A 14,877-nucleotide genomic window follows, 5' to 3' on the forward strand; every position below is an offset into this window, starting at 1 on the left:
GAGCTCCAGGGGGCCCATGAGGTAGGGGGCACGCCCTAGGGGGGCAGGCGCGCCCCCACCCTCGTGGCTAGGGTGTGGGCCCCCTAGTCTTCATCTTTTGCAAGGATTTTTTATTATTTCCAAATAGACGTTCCGTGAAGTTTCAGGTCATTCCGAGAACTTCTTTTTCTGCACATAAATAACACCATGGCAATTCTGCTGAAAACAGCGTCAGTCCGGGTTAGTTCCATTCAATTAATGCAAGTTAGAGTCCAAAACAAGGGCAAAAGTGTTTGGAAAATTAGATACGACGGAGACGTATCAACTCCCCCAAGCTTAAACCTTTGCTTGTCCTCAAGCAATTTAGTTGACAAACTGAAAGTGATAAAGAAAAACTTCTACAAACTCTGTTTGCTCTTGTTGTTGTAAATATGTAAAGCCAGCATTCAAGTTTTCAGCAAAGATTATGAACTAACCATATTCACAATAACGCTTAGGTCTCATGTTTACTCATATCAATGGCATAATCAACTAGCGAGCAATAATAATAAATCTCGGATGACAACACTTTCTCAAAACAACCATAATATGATATGACAAGATGGTATCTCGCTAGCCCTTTCTGAGACCGCAAAACATAAATGTAGAGCACCTTTAAAGATCAAGGACTGACTAGACATTGTAATTCATGGTAAAAGAGATCCAGTCAAGTCATACTCAATGTAAACTAATATTAATGAATGCAAATGACAGTGGTGCTCTCCAACTGGTGCTTTTTAATAAGAGGATGATGACTCAACATGAAAGTAAATAGATAGGCCCTTCGTAGAGGGAAGCAGGGGTTTGTAGAGGTTCCAGAGCTCAGTTTTGAAATAGAGGTGAATAATATTTTGAGCGGTATACTTTCATTGTCAACATAACAACCAAGATATGGCGATATCTTCCATGCTACACACATTATAGGCGGTTCCCAAATAGAATGGTAAAGTTTATACTCCCCCTCCACCAACAAGCATCAATCCATGGCTTGCTCGAAACAACAAGTGCCTCCAACTAACAAGAGTCCCAGGGGGAGTTTTGTTTGCAATTATTTTGATTTGATTTTCATAAAGCATGGGACTGGGCACCCCGGTGACCAGCCATTTTCTCGTGAGTGAGGAGCGGAGTCCACTCCTCTTGAGAATAACCCGCCTAACATGGAAGATACGGACAACCCTAGTTGATACATGAGCTATTCGAGCATACAAAACAGGATATTTATTTGAAGGTTTAGAGTTTGGCACATACAAATTTACTTGGAACGGCAGGTAGATACCGTATATAGGTAGGTATGGTGGACTCATATGGAATAACTTTGGGGTTTATGGGATTGGATGCACAAGCAGTATTCCCGCTTAGTACAGGTGAAGGCTAGCAAAAGACTGGGAAGCGACTAGCTAGAGAGCGACAACAGTCATGAACATGCATTAAAATTAATCAACATCAACTGCAAGCATGAGTAGGATATAATGCACCATGAACATAAATATCGTAGAGGCTATGTTGATTTTGTTTCAAGTACATGCGTGAATTTGTGCCAAGTCAAGCCACTCGAATCATTCAAAAGAGGATACCACCCTATCATACCACATGACAACCATTTTAATAGCATGTTGGCATGGCACAAGAAACTATGATCTCTAGTTGTCATTGCAAACATGTTTATTCATAATAAGCTGAATCAGGAACGATGAACTAATCATATTTACAAAAAAAAGAGAGGTCGAGTTCATACCAGATTTTCTCATCTCAATCAGTCCATCATATATCGTCATAATTGCCTTTCACTTGCACGACCGAACGATGTGAATGATAATAAGAGTGCACGTGCATTGGACTAAGCTGGAATCTGCAAGCATTCAATAAACAGGAGAAGACAAGGCAATATGGGCTCTTTTGTCAGATCAACAATGATACATATAAGAGCCACTTCAACAATTTAATTATGGTCTTCTCCTATCGACCCCCAAAGGAAAGAAAAGGAATAAAACTATTTACACGGGAAAGCTCCCAACAAGCAAAAGAAGAACAGGAAATCTTTTCAGGTTTTCTTTTTAATTACTACTACAAGCATGGAAAGTAAACTAATTAAAAGCTACAACTATTTTTTTGGTTTTTCTTAAGGTTTTATTAAGCACACAAGAAGAAAGCATAAAAAGGGAAATAAACTAGCATGGATGATACAATGAAAAAGTATGAGCACCAACATCTAGCAATGAGTGTGTGAACATGAATGTAATGTTGTTGGGAAATACGTACTCCCCCAAGCTTAGGCTTTTGGCCTAAGTTGGTCTATGGCCACGGTTGGCCTGGCGGGTATCCATAGTAATAGTTGGGGTCGTACTGTGAAGAAGAAGACTCTGACTGCCACTGGTTGGCAATCATTTCCGGATCCCAATGGTAATTAGACTGTCGTGGAGGATCAACTTATGGTTCCGACTCTGGCTCTGTGGCTGATGTAGGGTTCTGGTAGGCGTGAATAGCCTCTAACGGAACAAGGTACTGGCCTACAGATAAATCAAACAAGGAAGGCATAGGCAGGGTAATAGTCTCAGGATGATGTTTATGAAAGAAAAATTTGTATTTAAGCTCCCCTTCCCCATTCTTAACAATAAAATCATGTGCCACCATACTCTTATAATCTACATAAACAGTGGGCAGCAATTTTTCTTCCTTCTCATAATGCCTAATAGGTATGTTAAAATGTGCAGCTAGGCATGAAGCATAGATGCCTCCAAAGATGGGGCCCTTTGTACGGTTCAGACTTAACCGTTTAGCAATAATACCGCCCATACTAACAGAGTTATCACAGAATAAACCATGGAACAAAATAATAATATCATGAACACTAAGGTTTCCACGGTTTCCGCGACCAATTAAGCAACAACTAGCAAATATTGCAAAGTAGCGTAAAACCAGAAAATGTATGCTAGTGATTCGTGCATCGGAAACCTTCCTCGTTTCCCCTACAGTGATGGTATCAATAAACCCATCCACATCACCGCGATATGGTTCCTCAATCGTGCCCTCGAAAGGGATCAAACAAACCCGACAAAAATCATAAAGTGATATCTCCTTATGCTCATCATATAAATAAAACTCCACCGTAGGTGGTGAGCTCCTAGCATGGAAATGAAAGTTTTGCACAAAGATATTGGTGAGTAAGAGATATTGTTCGCGTTGTTCGTGGAGGAAGGCGGTGAGGCCTGCATTCTCAGCCAATTCATAAAAATCATCATAAATCCTGGTGCTCTCAAGAAATCATTGGAAGGCCATTCACACGGCTGAACCTCCGTGGTGCGAGGCAGATTATATTTGGGCCTCTCTGCTTTTTAATTTTGCTTTTTCTTTGAGCTTCGGCTCGATGAGCCCCTCAAAAATCTCTTCATTATTTTCTGAAAAATTCTGAATTTTTTAGTAACTTCAAAGAAAAGTGAGCCAAACTCAACAATATTGATAGCAACAACTCCTACAAGTTCCTAGAGCCTATATCATGCATTAGAACTACTTGGGACCATATAAATTTGACATGCAAGCTCAAGAACAGGGTCACCTAGGTAGCACAAATTTGCAATGAATAAAGCACTAGAAGAAAAACTAATTGGACCAATGGAGGAGTCACATACCAAGGAACAATCTCCCCAAACAGTTTTGTGAGAGGTGCTTTGAGCAAGGAGATCGAAAATCGCAGCAAAATGAGCTAGAACTCGTGCTTGAGTTGGATATTCATGTTTGTGGGAGGAAGGAGTGTGTGGGTGCAAGAATAAGTGGAGGAGGTCCACCGTGGGCCCACAAGGCAGGGGGGCACGCCCTCCACCCTCGTGGCCAGGTGGATGCCCCTCCTGCTGTGTTCTCAGTGCCAAATATTCTCAAATATTCCAGAAAAAATCATATTTAAATTTCAGGGCATTTGGAGAACTTTTATTTTCGGGGTATTTTTATATTGCACGGATAATTCAGATAACAAACGAAAAATACTTATTTTTATTTTATTTAATACAAATAACAGAAACTAAAAGGAGGGTATAGAAGGTTGTGCCTTCTAGTTTCATCCATCTCATGCTCATCAAAAGGAATCCATTAACAAGGTTGAGCAGGTCTTGTTAACAAACTCATTCCGAATAACATGGAACCGGAGAAATTTCGAATAACACTACGTCACATCAACGGGGATATGCACATCCCCAATAATAAGAATATCATATTTCTTCTTGACAGTAGGAAGAGGAAATTCAAAACCTCCAAATATAATCGATGGAATATTTCTAATAGAGTTGATACTATGAACTTGAGGTTGTTTCCTCGGAAAGTGTACCGTATGCTCATTACTATTAACATGAAAAGTGACATTGCCTTTAGTGTAATCAATAACAACCCCTGCAGTATTCAAAAAGGGTCTTCCAGGAATAATAGACATACTATCGTCCACGGGAATATCAAGAATAACAAAATCCGTTAAAATAGTAACGTTTGCAGCTACAACAGGCACATCCTCACAAATACCGACATGTATAGCAGTTGATTTATCAGCCATTTGCAAAGATATTTCAGTAGGTGTCAACTTATTCAAATCAAGACTACGATATAAAGAGAGAGGCATAACACTAACACCGGCTCCAAGATCACATAAAGCAGTTTTAACATAGTTTCTTTTAATGGAGCATGGTATAGTGGGTACTCCTGGGTCTCCTAGTTTCTTAGGTATTCCACCTTTAAAAGTATAATTAGCAAGCATGGTGGAAATTTCAGCTTACGGTATCTTTCTTTTATTAGTAACAATATCTTTCATATACCTAGCATAAGGATTCATTTTAAGCATATCAGTTAATCGCATACGCAAAAAGATAGGTCTAATCATTTCAGCAAAGCGCTCAAAATCCTCATCATCCTTTTTCTTGGATGGTTTGGGAGGAAAAGGCATGGGTTTCTGAACCCATGGTTCTCTTTCTTTACCATGTTTCCTAGCAACAAAGTCTTTCTCATCATAACGTTGATTCTTTGATTGTGGGTTATCAAGATCAACAACAGGTTCAATTTCTATATCATTATCATTGCTAGGTTGAGCATCAACATGAACATTATCATTAACATTATCACTAGTTTTAGGTTCATTACTAGATTGTGTTTCAGCATTAGAAATAGAAATATCATTTGGATTCTCAGGTGTATCAATAACAGGTTCACTAGAAGCATGCAAAGTCCTATCATTTTTCTTTTTCTTCCTTTTAGAAGGACTAGGTGCATCTATATTATTTCTCTGAGAATCTTGGTCAGTTCTCTTAGGGTGGCCTTCAGGATACAGAGGTTCTTGAGTCATTATACCAGTTCTAGTAGCCACTCTAACAACAAAATCATTATTCTTACTATTCAATTCATTGAGCAAATCATTTTGAGCCTTAAGTACTTGTTCTACTTGAGTGGTAACCATAGAAGCATGTTTACTAATAAGTTTAAGTTCACCTTTGACAGTAGCCATATAATCACCCAAGTGTTCAAGCATATTTGAATTGTATTTCAATTGTCTACCAAAATAAGCATTAAATTCTTCTTTCTTAACCATAAATTTATCAAACTCATCTAAGCATGGGCTAGCAAACTTAGTAAATGGGATTTCAGCTTTATCATATCTATAGAGAGAATTTACCTTTACTACCTGTGTCGGGTTATCAAGACCATGTATTTCTTCAATAGGTAATGGATTAAGATCATGTGTTTCTTCAACAGGCGGTAAATTAAGACCGTGTATTTCTTCAATAGGAGGTAAATTCTTAACATATTCATCTTTAATACCTTTTTCTTTCATAGATTTCTTTGCCTCTTGCATATCTTCAGGACTGAGAAATAGAACACCTCTTTTCTTCGGAGTTGGTTTAGGAATAGGCTCAGGAACTGGCTCAGTAAATGTCCAATTATTTTCATTTGTCAACATATTATTCAATAGAATTTCAGCTTCATCCGGTGTTCTTTCCCTGAAAACAGAACCAGCACAACTATCTAGGTAATCTCTGGAAGCATCGGTTAGTCCATTATAAACCATATCAAGTATTTCATTTTTCCTAAGAGGATGATCAGGCAAAGCATTAAGTAACTTGAGAAGCCTCCCCCAAGCTTGTGGGAAACTCTCTTCTTCAATTTGCACAAAACTATATATATCTCTCAAAGCAGCTTGTTTCTTATGAGCAGGGAAATATTTAGCAGAGAAGTAATAAATCATATCCTGGGGACTACGCACACAACCAGGATCAAGATAATTAAATCATATCTTAGCATCACCCTTTAATGAGAATGGAAATATTTGAAGGATATAAAAGTAGCGAGTTCTCTCATCATTAGTGAACAGGATGGCTATATCATTTAATTTAGTAAGATGTGCCACAACAGTTTCAGATTCATAGCCATGAAAAGGATCAGATTCAACCAAAGTAATTATATCAGGATCAACAGAGAATTCATAATCCTTATCAGTAAAATAGATAGGTGAAGTAGCAAAAGCAGGGTCAGGTTTCATTCTAGCATTAAGAGATTGCTGCTTCCATTTAGCTAATAACCTCATGAGCTCGTATCTATCTTTGCAAGCTAAAATAGCTAGAGCAGCTTCTTTTTCAAAAACATAACCCTCGGGAATAACAGGTGATTCATATTTATTAGGGGAAGAGTCTTCATCATCACTTTCATCAATATTATCAGTTTCAATATTTTCATTCTCTCTAACCCTAGCAAGTTGTTCATCAAGAAATTCATCAAGTGGCACAGTAGTATCAAGAATAAAAGTAGTTTCATCATAAGTATCATGCATAGCAGAAGTGGCATCATCAATAACATGCGACATATCAGAACGAATAGCAGAAGCAGGTTTAATTAGGTATCACAAGCTTACTCAAAACAGAAGGTGAATCAAGTGCAGAGCTAGATGGCAGTTCCTTACCTCCCCTCGTAGTTGAGGGATAAATCTTGGTTTTTGGATCTCTCAAGTTCTTCATAATAATAAGCAGATATAAATCCCAAGTGACTCAAAGAATAGAGCTATGCTCCCCGGCAATGGCGCCAGAAAATAGTCTTGATAACCCACAAGTATAGGGGATCGCAACAGTTTTCGTGGGTAGAGTATTCAACCCAAATTGATTGATTCGACACAAGGGGAGCCAAAGAATATTCTCAAATATTAGCAGCTGAGTTGTCAATTCAACCACACTTGGAAACTTAATATCTGCAGCAAAGTGTTTAGTAGCAAAGTAATATGATAGTAGTGGTAACGATATCAAAAGGTAACAGTAGCAAAAGTAGTGTTTTTGGTATTTTGTAGTGATGATAGCAATAGCAACGGAAAAGTAAATAAGCGAAAAACAGTATATGGAAAACTCGTAGGCAATGGATCGGTGATAGAGAATTATGCCGGATGCGGTTCATCATGTAACAGTCATAACCTAGGGTGACACAGAACTAGCTCCAATTCATCAATGTAATGTAGGCATGTATTCCGAATATAGTCATACTGTAGCGACCCGACCCGAATGGATCAAGTCTCTGTGCTTAAGTGTCATCCCTGGATCGGTATGCTGACACACACAGTACTAGAGGATTTATAACAGAGGTAAATCACATTTATAAAATAACATAAATACTATTACCTCAATCCATATAACGGAGTAACAAAGGTTGTGGATTCCCATCAACACCAACAACAAAGTTGAGTGTAGAAATCATAACCCTAACGTAGCACTTACTCGTCGTAAGATAATCCTAAAATATGAGACGTTGCCGCCACAAAGGGTCAGTACATTGAATGTACTGGCAAATTCACACCATAGAGAAATGATGTATAATGGCTATCACTACATGCATATATGGCTGGTGGAAAAGCTCTATGGTTATAAGGTTTTTTTTGCGGAAAGCCAATTTTTCCCTACTGCAAGGAATATAATAACTACAAAGTTGGTTGAAAAATATTGAGAGCATAGACACCCTCTCAATCCCAATTAAAAGTAATCATTAACAACCCAACAAATTATTTAAGTAACGTGATGAGATCAATATGATAATCCAAGAATCCGATACTCAAGATGTCCATAACCGGGGACACGGCTAACCATGATTAGTTTATACACTCTGCAGAGGTTTGCGCACTTTTCCCCACAAGACTCGATCTCTTCCGTTGGGATTCTCGCACTACATGGTGTTTGAGAAGCGGATGACCGAGACATAGTCTTTTAGAAGCGCTAGCACCTTACGATCGGGTAGACAGTACCAACCTACATCCCCTACATCTGCTAGTCTCCCACTGTAAGAGTTCGCACAACTTAGTCAACTATGCTAGAGCCCATAGTAGCTTTTGGCTGCACACGGAAGTTTCTAGTATGAATAATCTCATGATCCCTTTGAGTCTGGGTGGCGGTCCATAAAAAAACAGGCAATCGCTGGAATACCCAGGTGCCTAGACAAGCAATCGCTGGAGTACCCAGGTGCCTCAATCCACCCAGATGTGTGTTAAAGTTGCCACCTTAAGTAAACCATTAATTAACAATCTCACATCTGTCATGAATACTCTCAAAACCCAATCCACGTCTACGAGCATAGCATGGCAATATAAGCATAACATAATAGTAACTCCCAAGGTTTGAATGCAGGGCAATAGGTTCCTACCTCATCAACTACGTCCCAAAATCCACATGTTATCAATCCTACTCATGCAATGTTTGAGGGTGAAACTAATGCATAAAACTGGGTATGAAAGGGATATGATCAAAGTGTGAACTTGCCTGCAATGTTGGTGAAGATGATTTGCAGTCAAAACCCTTGATAGTTCTACTCGTCACACTCTGGTCAATCCATCGCAAGCAAACAATAGTAACCACACATAAGCACTCACTCAAAAGATCAGAAAGATCAAAGAAAAAAATTCGGAAAGCTTCAAAACCAAGCAAATACCTCTTGCAACATAAAACAATTTCTAACAGTACCAAAATTATGTGAATTCAGCCTTATCAGAAAGTTTAGGTCAAGAGCTTTAATTTGCAAAAAGAATCAACTCAAATGGAGCTACGAAACTCAAGTTATGATCAAACGAAGTTTGAATACAAATCTGTTTGGATTCAAATTTTAAACTTTCAAAAACATGTTTTAAGTTGTTTTACTGGATAGAGGATATCATAACGAAGACGTGAGCGTTGGTTTCATTGGTTTTGGACAAACGAGTGGAAAATTACGAAGGTTTGAAGATCAGGGGCTAAACGGTAAAGAAACTAATTATGGATAGGTCCCTGACTAAAACTAACAGAAAAAGAAAAGACTAAATAACGAACGTTCGCTAACTAGTTCTAAACAGAGAACGTTCTTTGAATAGATCTAACTAACTAAAAAAACTAAACCGGGTTTTTGAAACAAAACCGAGAAAAAACCCAGGAAACCGATCGGGGTTATACCGGTTCGGTCGGTTCGGTGGTTCGGCGAGAAAAACCGACGACCGGCGACGACGGTTGGCGGCGGCAGCGGGGCTCCGGCAAGATCTGGCGGGGCAAGCGGCAGCTGCGGCGAGGCGGGGTAACAGCGGCAGTGTGCGGCAGCAGGCGACGGCGAGCGGCGGCGGCGACGTGATGCGCGGGCGGCGATGCAGCGGCGAGGCGACGGCGCAGATTCGGCGGGATGTGGCGCGAGGTTCGCGAGGCGGCGGCGGGCGTGATGCGAGGAGCGACATGGGGCGGGGCGGCGACTTTATAGGGGGGTCGGCCTCAGTGCGTGGAGAAGGGGCAAGGGAGAGGCGGCGAGGAGGCGGTGTCCGTGAAGGACATGGCGGCGGCGGCGGCGTGCTGATGCTGGAGTCGGGGACGAAGGCGGTGGCGCGCTGGGCTGGGCCTGGCTGAGGAGCTGGGCCTGACAGTCGGCGGGGATTCTATTTTTTTTAAATAAAGATTTTCCACACAACAAACATAAATAGAACAAAATAAATAATAATTTTATATAAGCATATAATATATCAAAATTTTCAGAAAAACATTTTCTACAAGTTGAACATTTTTGCAAGATCAACTAAAATACTCAAAAATTCAAATAAATCAAAGAGTGCTACTGCCCTACTAAAATCCAATAAAAATCATTTTGAAAATACCAAAATGATTTCAAAATTATTTATCTCCAATTTTTTAATGTAGGGAATCATGTTACCCTATTTTCCATATATTTTATATTTGGAGAAAAATAATTTGAATAAAATCCAAATAACTCCAAATTGAAAAATAATTCCAAAAGGACTTTGAATTTAATCCTTTGAAACTCCCAACTCATATTTCATATGTTTTGAAGAAGTCATTTTATCTTCTCTCATGAAAATCATTGAGTTGCTTAAAGTTTCAGAACTGGAAATATTCTCAAATGAAATTCAAATATTTTCAACCCCTTGTCATTTAAATAAATGGAAGAAGTCATGTCATCTTCTCTCCAGGGTTTTGTGATGAAAAGTATTTGAATTCACGGAGAGCATAAATGCAAAATTGAAAGTTTGGGAAAGTCCTTTTATTCCCTCTCATTTAACTTTCAAAAAGTTTCGAATTCACTCACTTTCAGTCAATCAATCACACAACAAACAAGCAAACAATCAAATCTATCTATCTATTTATTATAACATTCCAAAATTAGAATTTTGGGATGTTACAAACCTACCACCCTTAAAATGAATCTCGTCCTCGAGATTCGGAGAGGCTAGTAAGAAAAAGGTTAGGGTTTGGGGGTCTTCTCAAAATCCATCGATCATCACACAGGGGGTCTGGGGTGCTACCACCCTTAGAAGCATGGTGACAGTTTCATCAAAACTCATATACTCCATCCATATTGTTAATAGTGTCGATCTTCTCAGATCCTCGAGAAAATTCTTTCTCTGAGCACTTCCGGTAGTGGCATAACCTTTAGTATTGGCGCCAATACTAAACAACTATCGATGTCTCATGGTGGTCAACAATTTATGGTTTCTCCTGCAGGAAATGGGTCTGGGTTGATCCTCACGGTATGACCTACGATTTGGCATCAACTGCCTTGTACAAGGGAAAAATACTTATACCATTCTATGGTTCAACCAAGGCTTAATATCGTCGTCTCTCTACTATAGGTAAGTCACTCAGATTTACCATCCCATATAGCAAGGCGAATAATAAGAGTAAGTCGGTATGGTGATCAATCCATCCCGCACCCAAATCATTACCTTTGTACATGGTTTAGCGAATCTCGCATTCTAACACTCGGTCATCCTCACAAGCATTGCAGAATTCCTCTTGTCGACGAACCAAGTTCGGATAAATCCATTGATTCTGCAAGCCAAACAAACATCTATCGTTCCTTCACAACTCTCAGGTTTTGCGTAATCTCCTATAAGATCGTCTGTCGACAAAGGTATATCTTCTTCCAGGGTTTTTCCTTCAGCAAGAATGTGCTTGCTTCTTGGTAGGTCCTGAGACCTGTGGGTTATGGCCCACCTCATCACTTGTAAACCTTGAACTCATCCTCGGGGTAGCTGATCGTTATTCCAACATCCAACTTCCAGCTTCCAAGCATACTTAAAATCCATCCAATTGTACTGTCTTCCTTCCTTCTATTGGCACCAAACTAGGACATGATTACTCAGACTCATCATGGAGTTTCCATTGATCCATATTTCCGACATCATACCTCCTTTATATCCAATAGTAATTTATCTCTTCATCCTCGTGGGATATCCCTCATACCGAGATAAAAACTTATACTTATGAAGTCCATATTCCACTTAGTGGAACATCATTATCCTTTCCAGGGTCAAGCATCCTTACAGGGGAATATTGGCCATCTCTGCATGGCACTTCTTCAACTGGGAAACGTGAAACACATCATGAGCTCCTGCCAGTCCTTCGGGTGACTCCAACTTGTTGGCCTCTCTTCTTCCATAAGCTCCAAAACTCGGTATGGTCCTACAAATCTTGGGGCTAACTTTACTTTAACTCCAAATCGTTTAACTCCTCGCAGAGGGGACTCATGAAGACATGCTCTATCTCCAATTTCATAGACTACATCCTTGCGTTTATTGAGTCTGCATAACTCTTCTGCCTGGACTGAGCTACCTTCAGTCTATCTCGAATCAACTTAACATTCTCTTCTGACTCCTTGATCACATTTGGTCCAAACAAATGACGGTCTCCAACTTCATCCCACCTACTCTTGGGGCATCACACATATCGAGACAAAACTCGTATTCATTTTGTCTGAAATCCACTCGGTGGAGTATCCTTATCTTTTCCAGGGTCAAGGGTTCCTACAGGGTAATACCACCCTTGAAATGCACAAATTCATCCATAGACCATATTTATCATGTCCTTGAAAATGGTCAAAAATCTTCTTCATAGAGTAACAACTCATATAATCCATATCAGTACCAACGATGCTAACTTTATTCATTCTCAAATGATTACAATGTCTCGCTTTTCCATTACATGTCTCAACTCAACACCTCAATATAAAAGAAAATGTTCTCACTTCTACTACTCCATTTCTTTTGTTGCAAACTCAACTATCTAGCACAAGTTTCCTTCTCCTTGGGGCATTCTCTGGCAAAGTGCCTTGCTCCATTACAACTAAAACATATTACTTCTGACAAGTATCGAGGTTTCCTTTTTGGGCAACTGTTGAGGTAGTGCCCTGACTCCTTGCACCTATAACAGGTGATATGACTCAGGTCCTTCCTGGAATCCACTCTGCTTCTCTTTTTGGACTTTTCCATTCTAATTAGGGCTTCTATTTCCTGTGGGTCATACTCTACTTCCTCTATCGGGAATACTACTAGATCCCCATTCAGACAATTTTGGGTGATGTGTCCTTCTTCTCCACATGAATAGCAAGACTTAGTGTAGTGTTTACTCAGGTCTTCTTTAGATGTGTCCTCCATCTCTTCCTTCATCACAGCTTCTTCTAAAATTTGCATGAGGGCTCCTTTCATTACTTCTTTCTTCTTCTGGATGGTTCGTTGTACCATGGGGTAAATGTGACACTGAGCAGGATAGTGGGTAGTCCCTACACACAAGAAACAAGTAATCTGCCTAGTTGGGCATTCTTCAACTGGGTGACTTCCTTCACAATTAGGGCATTCATCCTTGTGTTCTTTATGGGTGTGTCCTATTTCTCCACAAATCTTGCATGCACAAGGTTTCTTCATATCCTTTCCATAAGGCTTCAATTTCTGGGACACAAGCCGAGACTTTGGCAGAGTCAACTTAAATTCTTTCCAAGTGGTTACTCCTTGCCATCCATTGATGGTTTGGTACATCCTCCACCAAGTAGCAGCACCTCTTTCAAAGCACTGAAGAGCATGCTGGGTCATATCCTTCCCGACTATAGGGTTATTCTTCATATGGTCCTCCATGTTCTGAATCCATTGGTCCGTCTCCAATTGACTCATCGGTCCAGGAAATATAAGCTCATCTTCATTCATCCTCTATGGGGTCCATGGGTTTGGGGTGAGATAAGAGAGATAGAGAGGGATACACACAATACAAACAAAAGTTTTTGAAAAGACAGATTTTATTTGTGGCTGTCGGGAAAAAGATCAAACAAATGACAGCTCACAAACGTCGCATCTAACGTAGGTATATAGCAGGGGTTTGGTCTTCTAAATTTCAATAAATCTTCAACGTCTCCAAACTCTTCAAGCCTTGTTCATGCCTCCAATGGCTTCTTCCAATCATGCTTGTCTTTCTCAAGTTCTTGTGCCAGATCAACTCTGTTGATGCAAGGTCTCTTGAGACGTCCTTTAGTATTCTGGAGCTGCATTCCTAACTTCTAGGTTTCAACATCCTTGGCATGAATCATGGTCCTACTGTCCTTCAGTTCCTGACGAATCTCCTGTATCTCAAGGTTTTACTCCGCTAGCTTCGCTACTTCAGCTTCTTGCTCCTAAGTTCTTCACGAAATGCTTCCTTTCAAATACGGCTTCTTGTAGCTCCATCTTAACTTCTTGATGTAATACTCCAGATCCTGGTGATACAGCAGTTAAGGTTAAAACTTTGTCTTGCTGATAGGTGCACCATCAGCCTTCTACCATCCAATCCTTCCATGCATATGCATGCTTAACTCAGCATGGTGAAAATATCATAAGCGGGCGATAACCTCATGGATAGCCGTGTTTTCTGCTCTTGTCATTTCCATGAGCTATCTCTCCATAGTTGATATCTCCTGCCTTAGGGTTTTCCTTGACAGAACTTTGAGTTTTTAACTCTCCATGCTCCGGTCTTTCTCCATTACACCTTGATCTCGGGCATTGACAACTTCCATAGTCTGCCAAGTTCCATAAGGGTAGCCTTCCTAGGTCATAAAAATTTGGGAATTCTTCAGAGCCTTCAAATTCTCCTAGTCTACGGAGTCTTCAACTGTTGTAGTTTCCATTATTCAGATGCACGGTAAAATCGTCTTCATTCCGAAGTGGTCTTAGTTGTCCGATATCTTGTACCTCTTGAAGTGGTCTCATCAGCCGAATCTTCGTGTGGTCAAAAAGGGGATAAGGGTATTTGGTCTCACTAAAAGGGAATATTTGAATAAGCTCAGAAGAGAAGAGAGGTAAAAGATCTTTTGAAAATGAAGTTGTAGAGAAAATCTTTTCTATGGGCTTGCCAATTTCTAGGGTCACGTCCTACAGTCAACATGTGCTCTGATACCATCTTGTAGCGACCCGACCCAAATGGATCAAGTCTCTGTGCTTAATTGTCATCCCTGGATCGGTATGCTGACACACAAAGTACTAGAGGATTTATAACAGAGGTAAATCACATGTATAAAATAACGTAAATACTATTACCTCAATCCATATAGCGGAAGTAACAAAGGTTGTGGATTCCCATGAACACCAACGGCAAA

This window comes from Triticum urartu, chromosome 3, assembly GCF_003073215.2.
Source record: "Triticum urartu cultivar G1812 chromosome 3, Tu2.1, whole genome shotgun sequence".
NCBI lineage: Eukaryota > Viridiplantae > Streptophyta > Magnoliopsida > Poales > Poaceae > Triticum > Triticum urartu.